The sequence below is a fragment of the Tamandua tetradactyla genome, chromosome 4 (genome assembly GCF_023851605.1).
Source record: "Tamandua tetradactyla isolate mTamTet1 chromosome 4, mTamTet1.pri, whole genome shotgun sequence".
Taxonomy (NCBI): Eukaryota; Metazoa; Chordata; class Mammalia; order Pilosa; family Myrmecophagidae; genus Tamandua; species Tamandua tetradactyla.
In genome coordinates this window covers 6,140,061-6,163,192 of record NC_135330.1, presented here as the reverse complement: position 1 = coordinate 6,163,192, position 23,132 = coordinate 6,140,061, and the positions used below count along the sequence as shown (strand labels likewise).

General features: G+C 50.8%; 4 non-coding genes across 4 annotated transcripts; 3 read left to right on the top strand and 1 right to left on the bottom strand.

Moving 5' to 3' along the window:
- Positions 1 to 651: 651 nt before the first annotated feature.
- On the top strand, positions 652 to 723 carry TRNAE-UUC (transfer RNA glutamic acid (anticodon UUC)). The gene has a single exon. It is a non-coding gene; the product is annotated as a tRNA-Glu (tRNA).
- Positions 724 to 3,269: 2,546 nt separating this feature from the next.
- On the top strand, positions 3,270 to 3,340 carry TRNAG-CCC (transfer RNA glycine (anticodon CCC)). Its single transcript has one exon. It is a non-coding gene; the product is annotated as a tRNA-Gly (tRNA).
- A 9,526-nt stretch (positions 3,341 to 12,866) lies between these two features.
- On the bottom strand, positions 12,867 to 12,937 carry TRNAG-CCC (transfer RNA glycine (anticodon CCC)). Its single transcript has one exon. It is a non-coding gene; the product is annotated as a tRNA-Gly (tRNA).
- Positions 12,938 to 19,820: 6,883 nt separating this feature from the next.
- TRNAN-GUU (transfer RNA asparagine (anticodon GUU)) lies at positions 19,821 to 19,894 on the top strand. Its single transcript has one exon. It is a non-coding gene; the product is annotated as a tRNA-Asn (tRNA).
- Positions 19,895 to 23,132: the final 3,238 nt, after the last annotated feature.

Genomic DNA, 23,132 nt, shown 5'->3' with positions numbered 1-23,132 from the left:
GGGGGAGGAACCCAGAGTGGATCAGCGCCCAGACGTGACCACTGAGGACACACGAATGGCTGACTAACTGGACATTGTGTCTGAGCGTCTACGTTTCTTGGACGCAGCATGTGTTGGAGTTTCCATCACTAAGCTGGGAGAACCGCAGGCGCAGCAGGTTGTAGGAGAAGCTCAGGAGTTCAGTGCAGGCCCCGAGGCCTTGCTGGAAGGAGTCCCCCATGCAGACCGTCTCTGCTTCTGCATCCATCAGAGTCCTTTTCGATGTTGGACGTGTGGAGGTCTCTGTATTCCGTCCCGTTCTCTACTTCTCCCCTCCAGTCTCCTCCCCTCACCTGCCCCCCAGGCCTGGGTCCCCAACCCTTCTCTCCCAGCAGCTGCCTGACAGAGCCCATCTACGGGTCACCTCTGAGCTCAGCCGGGAGACCGCCCCAGCTCCATGGCTGTGGGGACTGGCGGGCCGCCCGGGCAGGACACTGGCTGCAGAACGCTCGGTGCGTGGTGTGCGGGATGTCCGTGCAGGGAAAGCAGGGGCCCCGCCTTCGGGAAGATTCCAGGAGGAGACCCGACACCGGAGATAGGTGACCCGGGATTCCCAGGTCACAGGGCGGTGGGTACAGACACCAGGAGCCACACGGGTGTCACCTGGCCGTGTCCCTGGTGGTCTAGTGGCTAGGATTCGGCGCTTTCACCGCCGCGGCCCGGGTTCGATTCCCGGTCAGGGAAGTGCTCGCTGGCGGCTCTCCTCACCCAGCACCTTACTTTTTCAACCTGAACTATACTGTGCACCAAGTGCCAAATGACAAGGGCCACCGCCACCATGCAGAGCGCCGAGGAAGGAAAGACCCTGTGCGCACTTCCCAGGAAGCCCGAGGCCGCCCTCGCGTCCTCACCAGTCACTGTTGTGCTCCAGCGGCCGAGGCTTTCCAGAGCCACTGCCCAGAGTGTCCGGGTCTAGGCGGCCATGCAAAGATGCAAATCCCTGTCCGGCTGCATCGGAGACCCAGTCGGGACTGAGCTCGAAACAACCAGGCCGCGGCCACTTCCTGACGATGGCGCCTCCTTGGAAATGAGGGGGGTCAGCGCCGGCCCCTCGGCTCCGCGTGCTGGTGACCTGCTCACTGGGCGACGGGGGAGGAGGCTGGGGGCGAGGCCCGTGGGGGGAAGGAGAGCCGCAAGCGGCGGCCGGAAATCCTGGAGGGCTGCATGGAGACGGTGTGCAGGGAGAGAGCCGGGCGGGCGCCGGGCAGGCAGCCGGGGAGCTTCGCGGAAACGGAGAAGTGTCGTCAGCGCCCCGAGCAGGGCAGGTGGAGGAGTCACCCCCACACGGTGAGCAGGACGGTGGGTGCCGCCTCCCCAAACCCGCACCAGATCATGGACGGCCCAGTCCGCAGCTCGGGAGACCCCGCCGAGGCCCGCGCACGTCTTCTCTCTCCCGCGCCGTCCTCCCCGGAGGAGTGGAGGGGGAACGTCGTGTCCGCCGTGGCCCTGGAGGGGAGCCGGACCAGGGCGGGGAGGCCGAGCCCCGAGGAGGCGGCCATGCGGGGCGCGGAGACCTCGGGCGCCTCTGCGGAGAGCGGGTCGGGAGGACGGCGGGGGACGGGGGGCGGGGACAGGCGGGGACAGGCGCGGGGAGGGGCGCGCTGGGCCGGCGACGTGCGCTCGCAGACTTCCCCGGGGGGCGCCCTGGGCGGGGATCGGCTCTCCCGGGGCCAGGCTGGCCCGTGGCGCCTCGGCAGCTGCCGACCCTGCTACGTCCGCGCCTGGGAACCCTGCGCGGCGAGGTGTGCGTGGGTAGGGGTTCGCGTGCGCGCTGCACCCCACGTCGGAGCAGGCCTGCGGGCAGCTGGGTGGGGGCTTCTCACACGCTTCCTTTCTCTGGCCTGGCATGCAGGCAGCCCGGGACTCTAAATTTAACCTTGTCCTCTAGGTGACAATTAAGGTACACTTGTCAAAGGAAAGGGATGAATTTTTTTTTCCTTTTTTTTTACATGGGCAGGCAAAGGGAACCGAACCTGGGTCTCCGGCATGGCAGGCGAGAACTGCGCCTGCTTAGCCAGCGTGGCCCGCTCACTTTTTTTTTTTTTAAATTTAGCCTTCTTTCTCAGTATAAAATTATTTTATTTTGGAGCTGAAGCCTAGCTTCTGAACATTTACACCCAAGGCCGTTGCTAAGCGCTTGTCAGTTGCAAGATTAGAGACTGCCTGGAGGACAATACGTCCTTGTTGGACAGTTGAAGAGGATCAATCATTGATTTTATACATTAGATCGACTTGTGGTGTGCAAATATATCTCAATAAAATTGCATTTATTTTTAAAAGTCAACATGGCTTGAATCCCAACGTGTGGGAGTGATCTGCAAGTTCCTTTCTTTCCTTTCATTTCCCCAAAGAAAACTGGGGAGAGGACGCTCTCTCTGTTTCAATTCCATCAAAGGACCAGCATGTTAAGATTTCCACAATCACTATTTCTTGAAAACCCTTTCCTCCTTATGTACCTGAAGCATCAAAACCTATGGCTAATACACATCTCAGGGTCACAAATTCTAAAGCTCAACACACCAGTTAGTCCAATTTAGGCAGTCGTGTTCCCTGAAACAATTAAACATTGATTGCAGCTTAAGCTTAATGAACATGATTCGAGTGATGACGCATCACACATCCATCCAGGTGCCCTCAGCACCTCCAAAAGCAGTGGTCCAATATTAGCATCATGGTGACAAGACCGAGTCATTACTTTGGTAACAAAAGAACAGCGACAGAGACTAATTCCAGTTGATCGAAATGTGCTTCTCCATTGTCGCTATTTTGATTCTGGCCTTTTTCTTCTAATTCTGCTTCTGCTTGTCATTTCTTACCCGGATTAGAGTTTTACCTAGCAAACCTAGCAAGGCAGGTGCTTCCTCACAGCCACTGAGCAACACTATGAGGGGCGACAGATGAAGGTCTGGGGCCATAAGCAAGGAACCTAGATGAATAGCTGATGTTTTTGTCTAGAAGTCTGTTAGGCAGAGAGAAAGAGCCTTTTGCAGACTAGTAGTTTGTGCAACGGAAACAGGTATTTTGATCGTTTCATTTGAATGTCAACACTTTAGAGTTGCCTGATGGTAGTTTCCTTTGCAGGACTTTCCTTTCCGTGTCTTTGGTCCTTCAGCTCTCCCTTCTAGGACAGCACTCAGCAAACTTGATTTGGAATGTTTTACCGGCCTGGTAGCAATTCTTTCTGCACATTATCAGTGAAGGAAGGCACCTGCAGGTCGGAGCCAGCATCTGCATTGGTGGTTCAGTGGGAGAATTCTCGCCTCCCATGCGAGAGACCCGGGTTCGATTCCCGGCCAGTGCACGTACCATTCTGCCCGGCCTGGTGCTTTCCTTATGGGGGTGCAGTGCCCGTGTCCTCTGCAGCATCAGCAAGTGCCACAGCACAGCCCGCTTGTCATTTTCACTTTCTCCCTGCCAGGAGCACCGGACACAGGAAGCACAGCAAAAAGCAAACTCAAGCCTGCACAACTCACTGGATGAACTGTACTTGCTTCCTTATCTTCTCCTTTGTCTCCTTGAGTTCCACTTTCGAAAGCTGCTGTTTTCAGATTGAACTTCTATACTATCTGCTTGGCTGGTCGCACTCTTTTGGCAACAATAAAACAAGTGTCTTTTGAATGGGAGACTTGAATCATGATAGGTAGGCCTCCGTTTCTAATATTCACCTGGAAAGCTGTGTGTTCTTCTGTAAGGACTGGTTTAGCTGCAGCTTCTGCTCTTTGTGAGCTACTTTCATTTGATTGAGTTCAGAATATTTTCTAATTTCCATTACCATCGCTGCTTTCATACAAGGATCCATAGGCGTGGTTGTAAAATTACACATACGTGGTATGACCTACTTACATTTTTGTAACTGAATTCTAGATGCTGGTTGAGCCTCTTGAAGTGTCCCACGAGGAACATATTCTCTAGGCAGTCTCTGGTCTTGCCGCTGACATGTGTTTAACAAGCACCTTAGTGTAAATGTTTAAAAGATGTGCATCAACTCAAAAACACAGGCAACCAACTCTTATTTTCTATATAGTTTTACAATGATTTTCAAAGACCAGTGCTGCAGGATGACACTTCAACATTTCAGATGTTTTAAAGCACTAGACACTAAAATGAAATATCAATACAATGTCATAGTCTCAGTGGGTGTTACATCCTAATTTCTCAGTTACCCCTTCTCCCTCTCACTTCATCTTCCTCTCAAGCTTCAGCAAAAAGTAAACTACTAAAAGGAAGGTTGATAGAGACTCAAACAGAGTCTAGAGGCACTCCCTAGGATTTTCAGGAATACTGTTGTTTGGGGCTTGGTATACCCTGGCGGTTTGCAATCTCTGGCTGAAGCCTGACTCCACTGTATCTGAAATCCCTTAGGCACTGATACTTCATTGGGTTCATTTCTTTTCCTCCTCTTGCTGAAGCAGGCATTCTCCATTCCAGGGTGCCAGGGCCAGGCTCAACCCTGGAAATCATGTCCCACATTGCCAGGGAGGCTTGTGCCCCTGGGAAGTCAGGTCCCATGTACTGGGGTGAGCAGTGAGAGTTTTTGTAGAGTTGGCTTAAAGAAAGAGTGGGCGGCAGACTTCCCGGGGTGGGGGCAGCCCTCCCGGATGGGGAAGGCGGTTCTCCCAGGCCTGGCTGGTGCGTTGCACCTGGGCAGCTGCTGACCCTGGGATTTCCCTCCTGCGGAAACTCTACTGCACAATTTCTGTCGCGCAGGGGTGGCCGCGCGCTCCCCCTGACCCCCGTGTGTGACGACAGACCCGCGGGTGCTGGCCTGCGGGCCTTCCCTCCCCCGGCGCCGGAGTCGCGGCTCCGCTTCCCGCACCTTCAGGCCGCTTCTCCCTCAGGCGCTTCCCACACTCCCCGCTCAGCCCCCGAGCGCGGGTGGGATCAGGGCTCCCGGGAAACAGCCCGACGTTTCCACCCGCGTGACGTGCCGCCCTTCTCCCTGCGCTCCCACAGGCCCCGGGGAGCCCTGGGCGCCGGTGCTGTCCTCATGCCGGGGATCCCGGTTGGGCAGAAATTCGTGGTTTTTCGTTTCGGATGTGTAGACAGTGGTCCGCAAAGCCCTTCCATCTCTCCATCTCTGAATGGAACGAATGACTCCCCTGACAAAGGCGGGGGGAGAATTTAACTCGCGAGCCTCGCCGTGCCCGGAATTCGGGGTTTGAGCCTCGGCAGCGCCGACGCACCGCGCCTTCCCTCCCCACCGCCCGGAGAACGGCGCTTCCCCGCCTGTCGTCGCGGCCCGGACCGTGGCCGAGCCCCCCTGGCGGCCCCTCGCGCCGGGGCGGTGTCCCCAGCATTTCCCCCCAGTCTGCAGAGAGGCGGCAGTCGGGGCGGGCCCGGGGTCGCCGGCACCCGGCCAGGGGCAGGTGGCGCGGGGACGCGGGCGCGCGCGGAGAGTGGGCGGCTCCCCGGGGGGAGCAGGGGACGGCGACCCGCCCCGTGGTCCTCTGGAGGAAGGACCTCCAGCGCCCTGCCCTCCCTCACTCGACCGGGGCCTCCGGGCTCCGGGGAGACGACGCCGTCCAGCGCGCCCGCGTCCCCAGCTGAGCCGAGCAGGCCCCGGGGAGCCCCGCGCCCGCTGCCCGGTGAGCGCCGCCGCCTCCTCCCCACGGCGGGTCCGGGACGGCGGCTGTGCCAGGAGCTCGGCACCCCCTGCACCAGGGGATTGATCGTAGGGAAAGAAACGTGGCACAGTCGACCCCAATTTTTTTTTTAATTCCACATCCAATGGGGACCCTAAAGGGAGAATGAGAGAGGTGGGGGGAGAGAGAGACAGAGAGAGTGGGGGGGGGGGGGAGAGAGTGAGTGTGTTCAGTCCTTTCAGCACACGGAAACCCGTTCTGCGCGTTGGCCTTTTGCTGCGAGGAGAACGCGTCACGCTCTCCAGTCCCGACCTTTCTCCGAAAACCGCCCCGACGTCTCTGTTAAAACTCGCATTCATGACCTGCTGAGCAAGAACATTTGAAAAGGCAGCCAAAGAGAAGGTGCAAGGACGATAAAGGCGCAATCAAACAGCCCTTAGAACAGAACCTCAGGCAGGTGAGGGATGGTTGGCGCGACGGTGAGATCTGCGTGGGCTGCCCTGCCTCCTCCGCCGGGTGGCCGCCCTGATACTCCGCGGTTGGCGCGTGGCCTCCTGCCTGGCTCGTCTTGGGAGCAGCTCAGTAGAGGCCGCCCAGGGGTGTGGGCCTGGCTTGGAGGGTCGAGATTTTGCATCAGTCAAATGCCTCGGTACCTGCTAAAACCGGAAGGCTGAGGGAAGTCCTGGACTTCAGTCCAGTGGCGAGCACAGGCGACAGCGGCAGGCGCAGTGGCAGCTCCTCTGTCAAGGAGGACAGTGCGGAGACGTCCAGAAGACAGGGTGGCAGGAAAGCGCCGAGGCCTGGCCCGTCGCCCGCGCAGGGGAGAGACGGCCGTTCCGAGTGGACGCGAAGAGTGGATCGTATGCCAAGAGCCAAGACCCTGCCCGCCGGTGCCGTGAGACGTGCCACCGAGCCGGGAGGGTCCGCAGCCCCGGGACGGGAGCAGCGTCGGTGACACGGCCCAGCTTGACCCGCCGCCTCCTGCAGCTCTGGGCGCTGGAGAGCCTGTCACGGCCACTCCTGTCCCAGCGCGCTCAGTTCCGGAACCAGCAGAGCCGAGACTGCACCCGGCGGGCGGGGCTCAGCGTCCTCGCGGGAGGTCGGCGTACAGCCCTCAGCCGGGGCCCATCGGGGGCCGCGGGGTGCGGTGCCCTAGGACTGCGCGGTGCCTTCCGGGGCCTGTTCCACCACTGCGCTGCAGGTGTCCGACTTCAAAACGCAGTTGCCTTTGGTGTATTGCAAACCATAGTAGTTGGAGAGCGCAGGAGGAGGCTTGGGAGGGATGGACTGCATGGAACCATTTGGGGCAAGGTTTCCGTAGTGTAGTGGTCATCATGTTCGTCTCACATGCGAGAGGTCGCCGGTTCGAAACCAGGCGTGAACAGCATCGATTTCCGGTCTCTACGCTCCTATATGTTTGGTGCCAGCTTGGCTGCACAGAGCTTGCTTGGGACACCCTAACTGATGGCTGGTTTAGCAGGAGTGAGGCCCTATATCCTGAAGGCAGCTGTTCAGGGCCCAGGGACCAACCTCCTAGGGCGCCTCACCTAGCACCCTTCTTTTCGTTTTCAGATACGCTCACCACGTGGCTTCATTTCCCATCCCTCAGCTCACTTCAGAATGTACCTATCCTGTTGTGTGAGGAGAACACATTGTCTTGCTAAGCTTGCAGAGTCCTAAAATATTATAGGATAGTCCTCCACTTGTCGCACACGCAGCCCAGTACCTTCTGAAATACCTACAGTCCTGAACAACCGTCACACAGACATAGCACTGTGCTGTCAAAGTCTCCTGTCTGAGTGGACATGGGTGTGCACATGTACTGGGCACCGCCTTGTGACCACACACACTGGGTTGTCACCTCACGGGAGACGAGTGCACTGTGTGCAGGCTTGATCAAGGTCTGCTAACGCTGGCCACTGAGTGAGGGTGGGCCTATGAAACAAGAAACAAACTAACTGAAGAAAGTCACTTTTCAGGCAGGGCTTTGATTTTAGGAAAAGTTTCCTTTAGTTATTTACGACCATGAAATGTACAACGTCTTGTGACGATATTTCTATTTTGTCTTCTTTCTAGGAAAGACGGTGGCCTTTGGTGCAAACTGGAGATAGAGGAATGGTTGACGTTTTCTGCTTATGAAAGCACGTGGGTGTCAGAATAGGATACAGAGGGAGAAGCAAAGCCTGGAGCTGGAAAACTGATGGCAGGCTCTGGGAGTGGATGTCAGAAAGAGAACACCCTGGATGGGCATATCCAGGGAAGGTGAACTTTACTGGAAAGAGCAGATTTAAAGCCTGTGCTTAACGCTTTTCATCTGTGTCTAGTTTCTCTTTCCCATCTTGGGGGAAGTGGTGCAGGTGAGCTTGTGTTTATCATGCAGGTTTCTGGAATGCATAAAATGACTATAATACTTCCAATGTTCATCAGTAAACCCCCAGACTCATGGTACGTTCCAGAAACAGTGCATTTAGAAAGGAAATGTTGCAAATCTGGGGCAGTGACCTGGAAAATGCAATTAAAATTAAGGGGGAAGTGGTTGTGATGGTGGCAGGAACAGTGGCTTTTTGAACTACAGCAGTTTTCCCATTTCCTTACCCTGGATCCTTTCTTCAGTTAAGCATAATTGCGTCCTTGGGAACCGCAGAGCTGCTGCTGGAAGTGGATGCTCAAGTGCTCTCCATCGTAGAAGACTGGGGGCTGCACACTCCCTGCTGCGCGGGCCCAGGTGGTCTGCTCTCTGCACTTGGGCGAAGAGCAGGTGGGCTCTCAACTCACCTTCACCACCACAGGAGGACTCGGCTCGCTGGGAAGTCCACTTCTTGGCCATTTCGGTCTGGAAGCCTCAGGGATTTCCTTCCCTTCCCTTTGATCTATTCTTCCTGGACTGGACCTAAGGGGTGGCTGGCCTCACCTCCCTGTCCCCTCATCGCTAAGCGTCTCCGGAGCTCATGCTGACCCAGGAAGTCACCACCGGCTGGTGGGACCGAGAGGAGCCAGAAGTAGCAAGGGTTGGTGACTAAATCTACCCACATTTGTGCGCAGTGCTGGCGCACCGGCTCCTCCGGGCTCCTGGAAGCGGAAAAGGTGGCAGCCAGTTTCTCTGCAGGCTGGACGTAAATGAAAACGTGAGGTTCAAAACGAGTGGCGAGGACACTGGCTGAGCTGAACCAGCCTCACCTAGGGGACCTAGAGGACACTCCGGAAAGAGGCTGATTTCAGGACAGAACTAAAGAAAAGCGCCGAGGGCGGCACAGCCCCGCCCCGCGGAGATGACGGGCTCGGGTCCCCACTGCGGGCACGGCGGCTCGGGCAGGTGCTCCAGGCTCTGCAAAGCCTCTGGCGCCCGGAGGCGAAGTGCGGGTGGGGCAGGACCTGTGCCTGGAGGCGCGCCCCGCGTCGGGCCCTGTCTCCACCCGGTGTCCTGGGAGTCGTTTCGGAGCCTCTTCTGCATCTGGCCCTGGTCGGGCCGCGACGTCCCGGCTTCCAGCTCGACGAGAGACGGTGGGAGAGGACGGAGGTGCTGCCTCTCCTTCTCCATCCTCTGGGGCGCCCCTTGCCTGCCCCGGGGCGCCGCCGCCCCACCCGGCCCCTCCCGGAGCTGGGTGCCCCCCGCCTTCTCCAGACGGCAGCCCGCGCTGCAGAGGCGACGCTTCACCGGGCCAGGGACACTCCGGAGGCTCTTGTCGGAGAAGCCTCCGTGCGGGTCAGCGCGTCCCTCCGCTTTCTGACCTCGGTAGGTGAGCAAAGGGCGCGGCTGACCGAGGCGGGGGGACAGCCTCACTGGCCCCGGCATGCTCAGACCTTAGGGTGTCACCCCCAGTCCCGGGCGGTGCGTGGGGGCCGCCCTGGCGGGGTGGCTCGGCCACTGCCCCTCACAAGGAGGGATTGGTGGCTGGGCCCCGGCCCCGGGCCGCGTCTGAGAGCTCTGGGCACGGCTCCTCCGGCCTGGTGGGGACTCCAGCGCCCTTTCGTCCAGCCTGCAGCGGAGGCCCACGCCGGGCTTCACCCTCCCCGGGGCCCCTGCAGGGGGTGGCCGCAGGGCAAGCCGTGAACCCCGCTCTCTGGGGGCCGGGGGAGGCGGGAGCAGAGCCGGGAGGGAGGGAGAGGGAAAGCGCGCGCCTGGGGAAGGTCTGATCGGAGCTCCCGGGACGTCCTGGGTCCTGAGCTGGGCCCCCCGCGGGGGAAGCGCCGTGGTGCAGCCGCCGCGTCTCCAGGTGGGCCCGGCAGGTGTCGGGGCCCGGGCGGCCCGGCCTCTCCGCAGCGGGGGCCCTGGGCTGCGGGTGTGGGGAGCACGCACCACTGCGCAGGAGAGGACCCCCTGAAGGAGGAAAACCGCACACTCTGCCCCAAGCTTTTGTTTAATTTCCCGCCCAGAGTCGGCCCGAAGACAAAACCCGTTGAGTTCGCACCTGGGGACTCTCCCTCCCCTCGGATCAGCCCCTCCCCCGACACTGGCTTTTGCGGAAATCCGTGGTGTTTCATCTTTGTTGAAACTGGCCCTCCGTGACCTGTGGAGCAGGAGGTTTCAAATGGCCAAGAAAAGGAGGTTCAGGAGTTAAAAAGGGTAAAATGAAACTGCCCTCCCAGTAGAGTCTGAGACGCTGTGGGGAAACGGGCGCTGGTGCAGCCTGCGGGGCCCTTCCCGGCTCCTCCGCCAGGGGGCACCACGGCTCGGGCCGGTCCTCAAGGGAACTCAGCAGAGGCGCCAGGGTCCTGCCTCCGTCCTGGCGGGTGCTGGGTATTTTCAAACAGCCACGTGCCCTAAGACGTTAGTCCTGGCTACGGTGCCACCTAAACACACAGGTGTGACTGAAGTAGTGGACAAATCCAGTCAGTCAGAACGAGTCAAGCAGGGGTGAGAGTTTTTCCAAAGAGGATGGAGAGATCTGGACTTAGTAACTGGAAGGAGGTGGTGAGGGTAAAGGAACTAACGGGGCAGGGGTGGGAATAGGGGAGGGTGCTGTTTTGTTCACTGATTGAGACACTCGGGACAGGGCCCTACTCTTTGGGAGATGCTGTGCTCGGATCTGGCCATAGAGCGCTGAGGGAGAGTCGCGTGTGCAGCCGACAGGGGACTCACTGGGGCGTTGGGCTTTAGCGTTGGTAATTCAGAGAACCTATGGGGCATTTGGCTGGTAAATGAGGAGTTGTGAGTGGGAAATGCATGTTTGTGGCTGAGAGAGGATGTGGGGAAACATGCAGATCTGGTTGATGGAGAAAGTCATTAAATCATGATGGCCAGAGATGGTGTGCGTCCTGGGTGCTGAGCAGTGGCCAGATAGAGCCAAGGGTGTGTGAGGCCAAACAGATGGTCGAGTCCCTTGTTGAGATCAAGTTCATTATTTTAGCCTCCACCTAGACCGTCCTCACAGCAAGAGAGGCAACATTGCATACCTCCAATCCGTGTCTCTCAAAAAGTCATAATGAAGAGATGACAGAGGGCAGAGAAATGAAAACCAAGTCACAGGTGTTTAGAGATGCTAAGCTGAGAGACGAAACCCAGAGCCTGCCCCGGAGGAGAAGCTAAGTAAGATATCACAGATGCTTAGTGAAAAGCACTGGAGACAGAAGCTGAGAGAGCCATTTGTAATGGCAAGGCAGGAGGAAAGGACAGCAGACGTCAGCCACATGCCTGCCCAGCCGACACAGCTGTCCCAGATGCCGGCAGCCTTTCATCCAGATGGTATCCTTTTTTGGTGCCTTAATTTGGATATTTTCACAGCGTTGGAATTATAACTTGCAACTTAATCACCTTTATGAAAACCAATCCCCTTATGGTATGCTGCATTCGGCCAGCTTCAACAAGTCAAAAGATAAGGCATGCCTTTGATCTTGAGGCTTCCCTAGGAGACTAATTCTGCGTCAGAAGGCAGGCAAAGCTAGGCCTGCTTGACATCATGTCTGAGAGTCACCCCTGGAGAGTGTCTTCTGTTGCTCAGATGAGGTCTCTCTCTTTCAGCCCACATTGCGAATAAACTCACTGCTCACTCTGCTACACGGGACTGACTTCCCCAGGGACACAACCTCCCTGGCAATGTGGGACATGATTCCCAGTGATGAGCCTGGCCCTGGCACCGTGAGATGGAGAATGCCTTCTTGAACCAAAGGAGGAAAAGAAATGGACCCAAATCCATTTTCAGTGCCTGACAGATTTCAAACAGGGTTGAGTGGTCATTGCAGAGGTTAATCTTATGCAAGCTTCAGCCAGATACTGCAAACTACCACGTCATGCCAAGCCCCACAGCAGTATTCCTGAAAATCCTAGGGAGGGCCTCTAGACTCTGTCTAAGTCTCTATAACCCTTTCTTTTAGTAAGTTTCTTTTTTGCTGAAGCTTGAGAGGAAGATGAAGTGAGAGCGAGAAGGGGTAACTGACAAATTAGGATGTATTACCCACTGTGACTATGACATTGTATTGATATTTCATTTTAGTGTCTAGTGCTTTAGAATATCCAGAAGGAAATATCTGAAGTTGTTGAAGTGTCATCCTGCAGCGCTGGTCTTTGAGAATGATTGTAAAACTATATAGAAAACAAGAGTTGGTTGCCTGTATTTTTGAGCTTGATGCGCATCTTTTAAACATTTACACTAAGGCGCTTGGTAAGCACATGTCAGCGGCAAGACCAGAGGCTGCCCAGAGAATATGTTCCTCGTGAGACATTTGAGAAGGCTCAACCAGCATCTAAAATTCAGTTACAAAAATGCAAGAAGGTAATCCTGTGTATTTGTAATTTTACAACCACGTCTGCGGATCCTTGTATGAAAGCAGAGATGGTAATGGAAATTAGAAAATATTCTGAATGCAATAAAAATGAAAGAAGTTCACAAAGAGCAGAAGATGCAGCTAAACCAGTCCTTACAGAAGAACACACAGCTTTCCAGGTGAATATTAGAAACGGAGGCCTACCTATCATGATTCAAGTCTCCCATTCAAAAGACACTTGTTTTATTGTTGCCAAAAGAGTGCGACCAGCCAAGCAGATAGTATAGAAGTTCAATCTGAAAACAGCAGCTTTCGAAAGTGGAACTCAAGGAGACAAAGGAGAAGATAAGGAAGCAAGTACAGTTCATCCAGTGAGTTGTGCAGGCTTGAGTTTGCTTTTTGCTGTGCTTCCTGTGTCCGGTGCTCCTGGCAGGGAGAAAGTGAAAATGACAAGCGGGCTGTGCTGTGGCACTTGCTGATGCTGCGGAGGACACGGGCACTGCACCCCCATAAGGAAAGCACCAGGCCGGGCAGAATGGTACGTGCACTGGCCGGGAATCGAACCCGGGTCTCTCGCATGGGAGGCGAGAATTCTCCCACTGAACCACCAATGCAGACGCTGGCTCTTCTCTGCAGATTCCTTCCTTCACCGATAATGTTCAGAAAGAATTGGTACCAGGCCAGTAAACCATTCCAAATCAAGTTTGCTGAGTGCTGTCCTAGAAGGGAGAGCTGAAGGACCAAAGACACAGAAAGGAAAGTCCTGAAAAGGAAACTTCCATCAGGCAACACTATAAAATGTTGACATTCTAATGAAACGATCAAAATACCTGTTTCCGATGCACAAAGTACTAGTCTGCAAAAGGCTCTTTCTCTCTGCCTAACAGACTTCTAGACAAAAACATCAGCAGTTCGTCCAGGTTCCTTGCTTATGCCCCCAGAGCTTCACCTGTCGCCCCTCAAAGTGTTGCTCAGTGGCTGTGAGGAAGCACCTGCCTTGCTAGGTTTTGCTAAGTCCAATTCTACTCCCGGTAAGAAATGAGGAGCAGAAGCGGAAGGAGAAGAAAGAGACCAGAATCAAATTAGCGACATTGGAGAAATAAATTTCGGTCAGTTGGACTTAGTCTCTGTCGCTGTTCTTTTGGTACCAAAGCAATGACTCGGTCTTGTCACCATGATGCTAATATTGGACCTCTGCTTTTGGAGGTGCTGAGGGCACTTGGATGGATGTGTGATGCGTCATCACTCGAACCACATTCATTAAGATTAAGCTGTAATCAATGTTTAATTGTTACGGGGAACACGACTGCCTAAACTGGAGTCACTGGTGTGTTGAGCTTCAGCATTTGTGACCCTGAGATGTGTATGAGCCATAGGCTTTGATGCTTCAGGTACATAAGGAGGAAAGGGTTTTCAAGAAATAGGGATTGTGGAAATCTGAACATGCTGGTCCTTTGATGGAATTGAAATAGAGAGAGCGTCCTCTCCCCAGTTTTCTTTGGGGAAATGAAAGGAAATAAAGGAACTTGGAGATCACTCCCTCACGTTGGGATTCAAGCCATGTTGACTTTTTAAAATAAATGCAATTTTATTGAGATATATTCGCACACCACAAGTCGATCTATTGTATAAAATCAATGATTGATCCTCTTTAAATGTCCAACAAGGACGTATTGTCCTCCAGGCAGTCTCTAATCTTGCAACTGACAAGCGCTTAGCAACGGCCTTGGGTGTAAATGTTCAGAAGCTAGGCTTCAGCTCCAAAATAAGAAAATAATTTTATCCCGAGAAAGAAGGCTAAATTAAAAAAAAAAAAAAAAGTGGGCGGGCCACGCTGGCTAAGCAGGCGCAGTTCTCGCCTGCCATGCCGGAGACCCAGGTTCGGTTCCCTTTGCCTGCCCATGTAAAAAAAAAGGAAAAAAAAATTCATCCCTTTCCTTTGACAAGTGTACCTTAATTGTCACCTAGAGGACAAGGTTGAATTTAGAGTCCTGGGCTGCCTGCATGCCAGGCCACAGAAAGGAAGCGTGTGAGAAGCGCCACCCAGCTGCCCGCAGGCCTGCTCCGACGTGGGGTGCAGCGCGCACGCGAACCCCCACCCATGCACACCTCGCCGCGCAGGGTTCCCAGGAGGGGACATCGCAGGGTCGGCAGCTGCCGAGGCGCCACGGGCCAGCCTGGCCCCGGGAGACCCGCTTCCCGCCCAGGGCGCCCCCCGGGGAAGTCTGCGAGCGCACGTCGCCGGCCCAGCGCGCCCCTCCCCGCGCCCGTCCCCGCGCGGTCCCCGCCCCCGCCGTCCTCCCAACCGGCTCTCCGCAGAGGCGCCCGAGGTCCCCTCGCCCCGCACGGCCGCCTCCTCCGGGCTCGGCCTCCCCGCCCTGGTCCGGCTCCCCTCCAGGGCCACGGCGGACACGACGTTCCCCTCCACTCCTCCGGGGAGGACGGCGCGGGAGAGAGAAGACGTGCGCGGGCCTCGGCGGGGTCTCCCGAGCTGCGGACTGGGCCGTCCATGATCTGGTGCGGGTTTGGGGAGGCGGCACCCACCGTCCTGCTCACCGTGTGGGGGTGACTCCTCCACCTGCCCTGCTCGGGGCGCTGACGACACTTCTCCGTTTCCGCGAAGCTCCCCGGCTGCCTGCCCGGCGCCCGCCCGGCTCTCTCCCTGCACACCGTCTCCATGCAGCCCTCCAGGATTTCCGGCCGCCGCTTGCGGCTCTCCTTCCCCCCACGGGCCTCGCCCCCAGCCTCCTCCCCCGTCGCCCAGTGAGCAGGTCACCAGCACGCGGAGCCGAGGGGCCGGCGCTGAGCCCTCATTTCCAAGGAGGCGCCATCGTCAGGATGTGGCCGCGGCCTCGGTTGCTCTGAGCTCAGCCCCAACGGCTCCCTGGAGCTAGGTCACGGATGAAGCCGGACAGGGATTTGCATCTCTGCCTGGCCGCGTAGACCCGGACACTCTGGGCACTGGCTACGGAAAGCACAGCACTGACTGGTGAGGACGTAAGGGTGGCCTCGGGATTTCCTGGGAAGTGCGCACAGGGGCTTCTCCTTCCTTGGCTTTCTGCAGTGGTGGCAGTGGCCCTTGTCATTTATCTATCTATTTATTTATTTATAAACATAACAACATACAAACGTGAACATTCTTAACGTATGATCATTCCATTCTTGGTATATAATCAGTAACTCACAATATCATCACATAGTTGCCTATTCATCACCATGATCATTTCTTAGAACATTTGCATCTATTCAGAAAAAGAATCAAAAGAAAAAAGAAAAAAAATTCATATGTACCATACCTCTTACCCCCCCATTGACTGCCTGAATTTCCATCTCCCCAATATATTTTAGCTTTTGTTTCCAGTATTTTTTTCTGTACCCCCTACCCCTCCTTTTCTTTGATCGCTAGCATTTCAATCTAATTTATTTTAACATTTTTTCTCCCTATTATATATTATTATTAATCCATATATTTCACTCATCTGTCCATACCATAGATAAAAGGAGCATCAGACACAAGGTTTTCACAATCACACAATCACATGGTGAAAGCTATATGATTATACAATAATCTTCAAGAAACATGGCTACTGGACCACAGCTCTACAGTTTCAGGCAGTTCCCTACAGCCTCTCCATTTCACCTTACCTAAAAATGTGATATCTATATAATGCATAAGAATAACCTCCAGGATAACCTCTTGACTCTGTTTGAAATCTCTCAGCCATTGACACTTTATTTTGTCTTATTTATCTCTTCCCCCTTTTGGTTGAGAAGCTTTTGTCAATCCCTTGATGCTGAGTCCCAGCTCGTTCTAGGATTTCTGTCCCACGTTGCCAGGAAGGTCCACACCCCTGGGAGTCATGTCCCATGTAGAGAGGAGGAGGGCAGTGAGTTTGCTTATCATGTTGGCTGAAAGAGCCCCAAGATCAAGGGCTCAGTCTATTGCTTTGTTTGTTCCCATGGCTTGTGAGAATATCAAGAATTCTCCACTTGGGGAAGGTGAATTTTCCCCCTTTCTCACCATTCCCCAAGGGGACTTTGCAAATACTTTTTTTTCACTGTTCAAATCACTCAGATTTATTGGGGCATCACTCTGGACAAACCTACAAAGTCTCATGCCCTACTCAAGGTTCCAAGTACTTATGGTATTCAATTAAACTGTCCACATAAGTTATATTAGGAAATGTACTAGTCAAAATATAAATTTTGTACCAAATAAACATTTTTTACTTTAGTCTCACACGTAAGTTAAAGTATAGACATTCCTTTGTTCTTCCTCATGCAAAAAACATTTTAAAATTTGTACGTTTAGTCACTATCATTATTCACTCTGGGTATTCCTAGATTATGCCATCTCAGTCTTTATTGTGTATCTTTCCTTCTGAGTCATTTGTGCCCCCAGCCCTCCTCCTTCTATCATTCTCACATTCAGCTTCATCCAGTGTTCTAACATTATTGTATTACAGTTAGGTAGTATTGTGCTATCCACTTCTGAGTTTTTACAATCAGTCCTGTTGCACAATCTGTATCCCTTCAGCTCCAATTACCCAATGTCTACCCTATTTCTATCTCTGATGTTCTGATGTTCTCTGCTCTTCACTGAAATTCTCCAAGTTCATTCAATAATGTTAGTTCATATCGGTGAGACCATACAGTATTTGTCCTTTTGTTTCTGGCTAATCTCACTCAGCATACTGTCCTAAGTTCTATCCACTTTGTTACATGCTTCATGACTTTATTCTGTCTTACCGCTGCATAATATTCCATCATATATATACACCACAGCTTGTTTACCACTCGTCTGTTGACAGACATTTGGGCTGTTTCCATCTCTTGGCAATTGTAAATAATGCTGCTGTAAAGATTGGTGTGCAAGTGTCCATTTGTGTCCTTGCCCTCATGTCCTCTGAACAGATACTTAGCAATGGTATTGTCAGGTCATATGGCAATTCTATACTTACCTTCCTGAGGAACTGCCAAACTGCCTTCCCTAGTGGTTGAACCATTTGACATTCCCACCAACAGTGGATAAGTGTGCCTCTTTCTCCACATCCTCTCCAGCACTTGTTGTTTTCTGTTTTATTGATAATAGCCATTCTGGTGGATGTGAGATGATGTCTCATTGTGCTTTTGATTTGCTTTTCCCTAATAGCCAGGCAAATTGAGCATCTTTTCATGTGCCTTTTAGCCATTTGTATTTCCTCTTCTGAGAAGTGCCTGTTCATGTCTTTTGCCCATTTTGTAATTGGGTTGTTTGTCTTTTTGTTGTTGTGTTGAACTATCTCTTTTTATATTCTGTATATCAGATGCTTATCTGATATATCATTTCCAAATATTGTCTCCCATTGTGTAGGCTGTCTTTTTCCTTTTTTGACAAAGTTCTTTGATGCACAAAAATGTTTAATTTTGAGAAGTTCCCATTTCTTTCTTCAATGCTCATGCTTTGTAAGGTGTGGGGAGTGCCTCCTATTATAAGATTTATAAGATATTTCCATACGTTTTCTTCTAAAACTTTTATGCTCTTAGATATAATATTTAGGCCTTTGATCCATTTTGAGTTAATTATTTTATAGGGTCTGGCACTTGACATTTGGCGCTGGACGCACAGTACCTTTTTCTCCGGCGAGAGAAGTAAGGTGATGGATGAAAAAGAGAGCTGCCAACAAAATCTTCCTTGACCGGGAATCAAACCCGGACCAAGGCAGTGAAAGCACTGAATCCTAGCCTCCTCCTAGGAGGATGATACCTGTGTGGCTCCTAGTGTCTGTACCCGCCGCCCTGGCACCTGAGAGTCCCAGATCACCTACCTTCCCGGTGCTGGCGCTCCTCCTGGAAACTTCCCGAAGGCTGGGCTCCCTGCTTTCCCGGCACGGAGAGTCCGCACACCACGCACAGAGTCCTCTGCGGCCAGTGTCCTGCCCGGAAGGCCCGCCAGTCCCCCCAGGCATGGAGCGAGGTGGGTCACCCGGTTGAGCTCAGAGGTGACCCACAGATGGGCTCTGCCAGGCGGCTGCTGGAAGAGAGGGGTTGGGGACCAGGCCTGGGGGGCAGGTGAGGGAAGGCGTCCAGGGAGACAAGGGGGCCAGCCCCGAGACCCCGACCTCTCCAGCCTGGGAAAGGAGTGTGATGGATGCAGGAATAGACGGGCTGCATGGGGGGGCGGGGGAGGGGGCTCCTTCCAGCAAGGCCTCGGGGCCTGCACTGAACTCCTGAGCTCACAGGCTGCTGCGCCCGCGGTTTTCCCAGCTCAGTGATGGAAACTCCAACACATGCTGTGTCCAGGAAACGGAGAAGCTGGTGTTTGCCTCAGACCCGATGTCCAGTCAGCCATTCGTGTCTCCTCACTGGTCACGTGTGGACGCTGATCCCCTCTGGGTTCCTCCCCCGGGCACTGCTGAGGTTGGGTTCGGGCAGTTCCGTGTGGGGGGCTCGCCCGTGCATTGGGGGATGTTCCGCAATGTCCCTGTCTCGGTCACCTGGTGCCAGGAGAATGGCCCCCAACGCCAGAGATGGGCTGAGTTGAGGGGCCTGAAACCGACCCACACGTACATGGTCAACTGCCTTTCAATCAGCGCAGTTAATAACGGAGCTCACACAACTGGGCTTCGATGTCAGGGGAATAATACCCCGTTATTTCTCCCTCGCACTGCACAGGGAAACTGACTTGAGGTAGACCCGAGACCGAAAACACACACGTTACAGCTGTAAAGCATTATGAAACTATCTTTGTGACTCAGTAGAAGGTACGGTTTATTAAGCAGGATGAAGAAAGTATAAGTATAAAAGAAAGAAGTGATAAATTAGGCTCATCAACATTGTAAACATGTTCTTAAGTAAAGACACCAGTAAGAAAGCGAAACCGCAAGCCACATACCTGAGAAAATATTCACAAATCACATACCACAAGTCTTATCTGGAATGTACAATGAGCAACTCCAACCTGATAATAAAATTATCAACCCACCCAAGTATTTAAAATGGGCAAAGACAAGACATGTTTTGGAAGGAAAGGCACACAAATGGCCTTACATGAAAAGGCACATGGAAGGCTGCTCAGTATGCCCAGGTGTCAGGGAAATGGACAGTAAAACTGCCGAGTCCCCGCCTCTCCCTGCAGAGTGGTTCAAATGATAAAGGCTGAAAACCCCAATCTTGGTGAAGATGTGGAGCAAACACAACTCTCACACTCGTGTGTGGGGATGTAACGGGCACAACAACACTGGGAAACTTCTGGCAGGTTTTCTAAAGTTTGGCATCTACTTGTCTTTCATAGCGGGAGTTCCTCACCTAGGCATTTCCCAAGAGAGATGAAAATATATGCCCACCAAACTGCTCAAGGATGCTTTATAGCAAGAAACAAGACTCAATACGACCGATATCTCCATCATGTGGTGAATCGGGAATAACAGTTCTTGGCATGTCATGCAATGGAATCGTACAGCACTGAAAGTGGAATGAGTGCTCGATCATGACGTTATCGAACTGTTGTCCCATCGGGTCTCTGTGGCACAATTGGTTAGCGCGTTTGGCTGTTAACTGAAAGGCTGGTGGTTTGAACCCACCCAGGGACGCTCCTTCATTTTCACAAGGCAACGTGCTTGCCAAGGCCCTTTCTACCCCGCACATCTTCCCGAACCTGTTCCTCCCTTGTCTTCTGCCTCTTTTATGCAACAAGCCTGCCAAAATATAATCCTCTCCTTATTAGTCACTTAGAAGAACTTTGGGTATTTCGCTTCTAGGGTCATGGAACTACCTTTTTTTTTTTTTTTTTTTTTTTTTTTTTTAACTCTCTACATGTTTATGTGACAAAGAATTCTCTATCCTATTGTCTATATCCTTTTTCCCCTTTGAAATTCCGTTTCATAGGTTGTCAAATATACATTTATTAAAACTATTTAATACCATTTATGTCGTAAAAGTGTGTGTGTCACATTAGATGATTATATAAAATAAAAACAGAAATCACACTTGACAATAACCCTGCAGTCCAAGAACACCTGCAGCAATACAAATTAGAAATACATTTTAAAGTGGAAAACTGGAGACATTAGACATTTAAACTAAGGTAATTGAGACTAGGCTAAGTACACTGAGTACATTCATTCCTCAAGTACAATAAAGTTAGCTTTCTACTTATAGTAACTGATGACACAATTTTAGGTGCGATGTCACGTGCCTTCATAAATCTCCCGGTGCAGTTCCCAGAGTAAAGTGTCCTTGTGCCTGCCATTGTCAGTTATATGCAGGTGTCTCATACATCCTGCTTTAGATTTCACTTCATTCTTGAACTGCTAATATATATTATAAGTGAACATGAAGTAAAAATTTAACACCCGTGATGACAATGTTTAACAACTAAAAACATTATTAAAGTATCTACCAATTCGTTTAATTACATATGTATTCTTTCCTCTCACTAGATGCTTCCAAAATAAGCAATGAGAAATTAAACATTCACTCCATAAAAGGCAGGTTTAAACTTTCCTAACTTATTAACAAGCATTTTATGTAACGATAGAATCACTGTGTAAGTCAAAAAGTAATTTCATATTCATTGCCAAACTTAAAATTCAGTGTTTTGATGACTCAGATTGTGCCCTAAAATGTTGGTATTCAAATGTAAAATACAGTAAAAACTCTGCTCATGAATATTTAATGGAAAGTGTTTCACCGGCATGTTACGTTAACCACTACTCTACATGGACAGTCTATGGAAATGCACCTTCACTGAGAAGAAAATGAAAACTTACAGCCTCTGGATGCATCTGTAGTTACTATACACACTCAGAAGTCAAATGGAGGTGACAGTGCTGCAAATATTATTCTTGACATCTCTGACATACTGTTTGTTGCTTCATCTTGACTCATTACTTGTTATCTTAACTTCATACAGACCCAAGTGCTAGTTTTCTTTATTATATTTAAATGCAAATTTCTGTATCTCTATTTTAATTGCTCCAACCCCACACCATCTAGAAAGAATGCTGGAAATGGTTAGGAACCTGTCTAATTGGCTCACATCAGTATATTAAGAGTCTAAAAATGTTTGGCACATGATAAACATCCAGTAGATATTTTTGAATGAACTAAGAAGCCTGGCCAAAGGCACTCCAATTTGATTTTCCAAAGCATTCATATACAATTGCTACCTGCAGATCTCCAAATTGACATAATTTTAAAAGAAACAGATGTCTCTAGACTACAGAAACAACATTATAGGTTATAAAAGAAAGAATAGTTACCTACAAATAAATCAATCAAGCCTCTCCAGCTTGTCAAAAACATTGATAAGAAAGATAATTCCAAAGTATTGTAAACCATTTTTAAAGCAGATCAACTTTTAGGTAACGAATGCAGAACTGCTAAAGAAAATAATACTTTAAAAATAATGGACACAATTTCTATCACTTCAGAAATACAATTTTTCATTGTTTTACCTTGTTCCTTCATCCTGGTCTTCTACAACGTCCCGTATACTAGAAATAAATGTGTTTTCACTTGCAAGAAACAATAGAATTGCAATGGAAACATCTCCAGAAATTAACTCTTTTTTCTTAGTTATGCTATAAATTTGATATATAGCCTTTATATAGATGCTACAAAAAGCATCATCTTGGAAGTCATAAAATATTAAGTTATACTCAATAAAAATTCAGAAAAAAGTTCTTACTCACTTGAATACAATCTAACAGGAAATTGTAGCATGAAGAGGAATAAGTATAATCTTCCCTGACAAATTAAACAAAGAATAAGGATAGTGAGTTGAAAGTACCACAAGTTCAATGTTAGAGCCATTTAATATATACATTTTCATAACTGCTTCTTAGAAAACATTTATATAAAATAATAATCATTTTATCAATTTTCATTCTTTTATATTTATGCAATAACATCCATCTATGTTAAAATAATCAATTCATGTAAATACTTTATTAGGAAACTATTATACAATTTAAATTTTAATTGAGAAATACATAATTCACTAGAAACACTTTCTTGAAGTGCTTTTTATAATCTCATTCCATAAGAAATACATTCAATTCATTTGTGTTTCCTGGATGGGGATGGGGGGAGCCTATGACAATCCCATGTATCCAAGCTATATCCTCGTTTTGCTTCTTCTTAAACATTTACATGTTCAAACAGGCTTGGTGAGTAGTGAGCATTCATTCCCCAAGTTCAGCATAATCTGAAATGACTGGACTAAATAGTAAAATAGCCACTTACAAATTACACAAATTGATACTAATTCTATTCTGTGTAAACTCACTTATAAAGTAACAAAATGGGCCTTGGATAACAGTGATGTAAAAATGTAAACAAACATAATTAAATGTTAAACTCTTCTCTGAAAAACAAAAAACCAAAACCTCTTCTTGTTTTATTAAAATATAAAACAAAAGGAAACATGATCTATTGTTTTAATTTTAAACAATGATCTATTAATTTTATGGACTGTATTTCCAAATACAGATAAAGGAAATCTGGAGCAGTTGGTTCAGACTTTGCCGGGCTAATATATGTAAACTATCTGATAGTACTTAAGTTTTTAAATTCATTGTACATAGGCTGATGCCACTGCATATATATATAGAAGCCTCCTTTTTGAACAGGGATTATCAGGTTGGGGCCTATTGTAAAGGGTCCTAGCTGTGAGCTCTTACAGCAGTCAATGTTCAGGAGTTACAACTGTTATTTCTAAATTCTGGGATACTGAGTTGTTTATCACCTGGTCATTCCCAGAAATTTCTTTTGACAATCATCCTGTCTTCTACCTCCCTTATTCTTTCTTTGGCTGTTGCGCGCCTC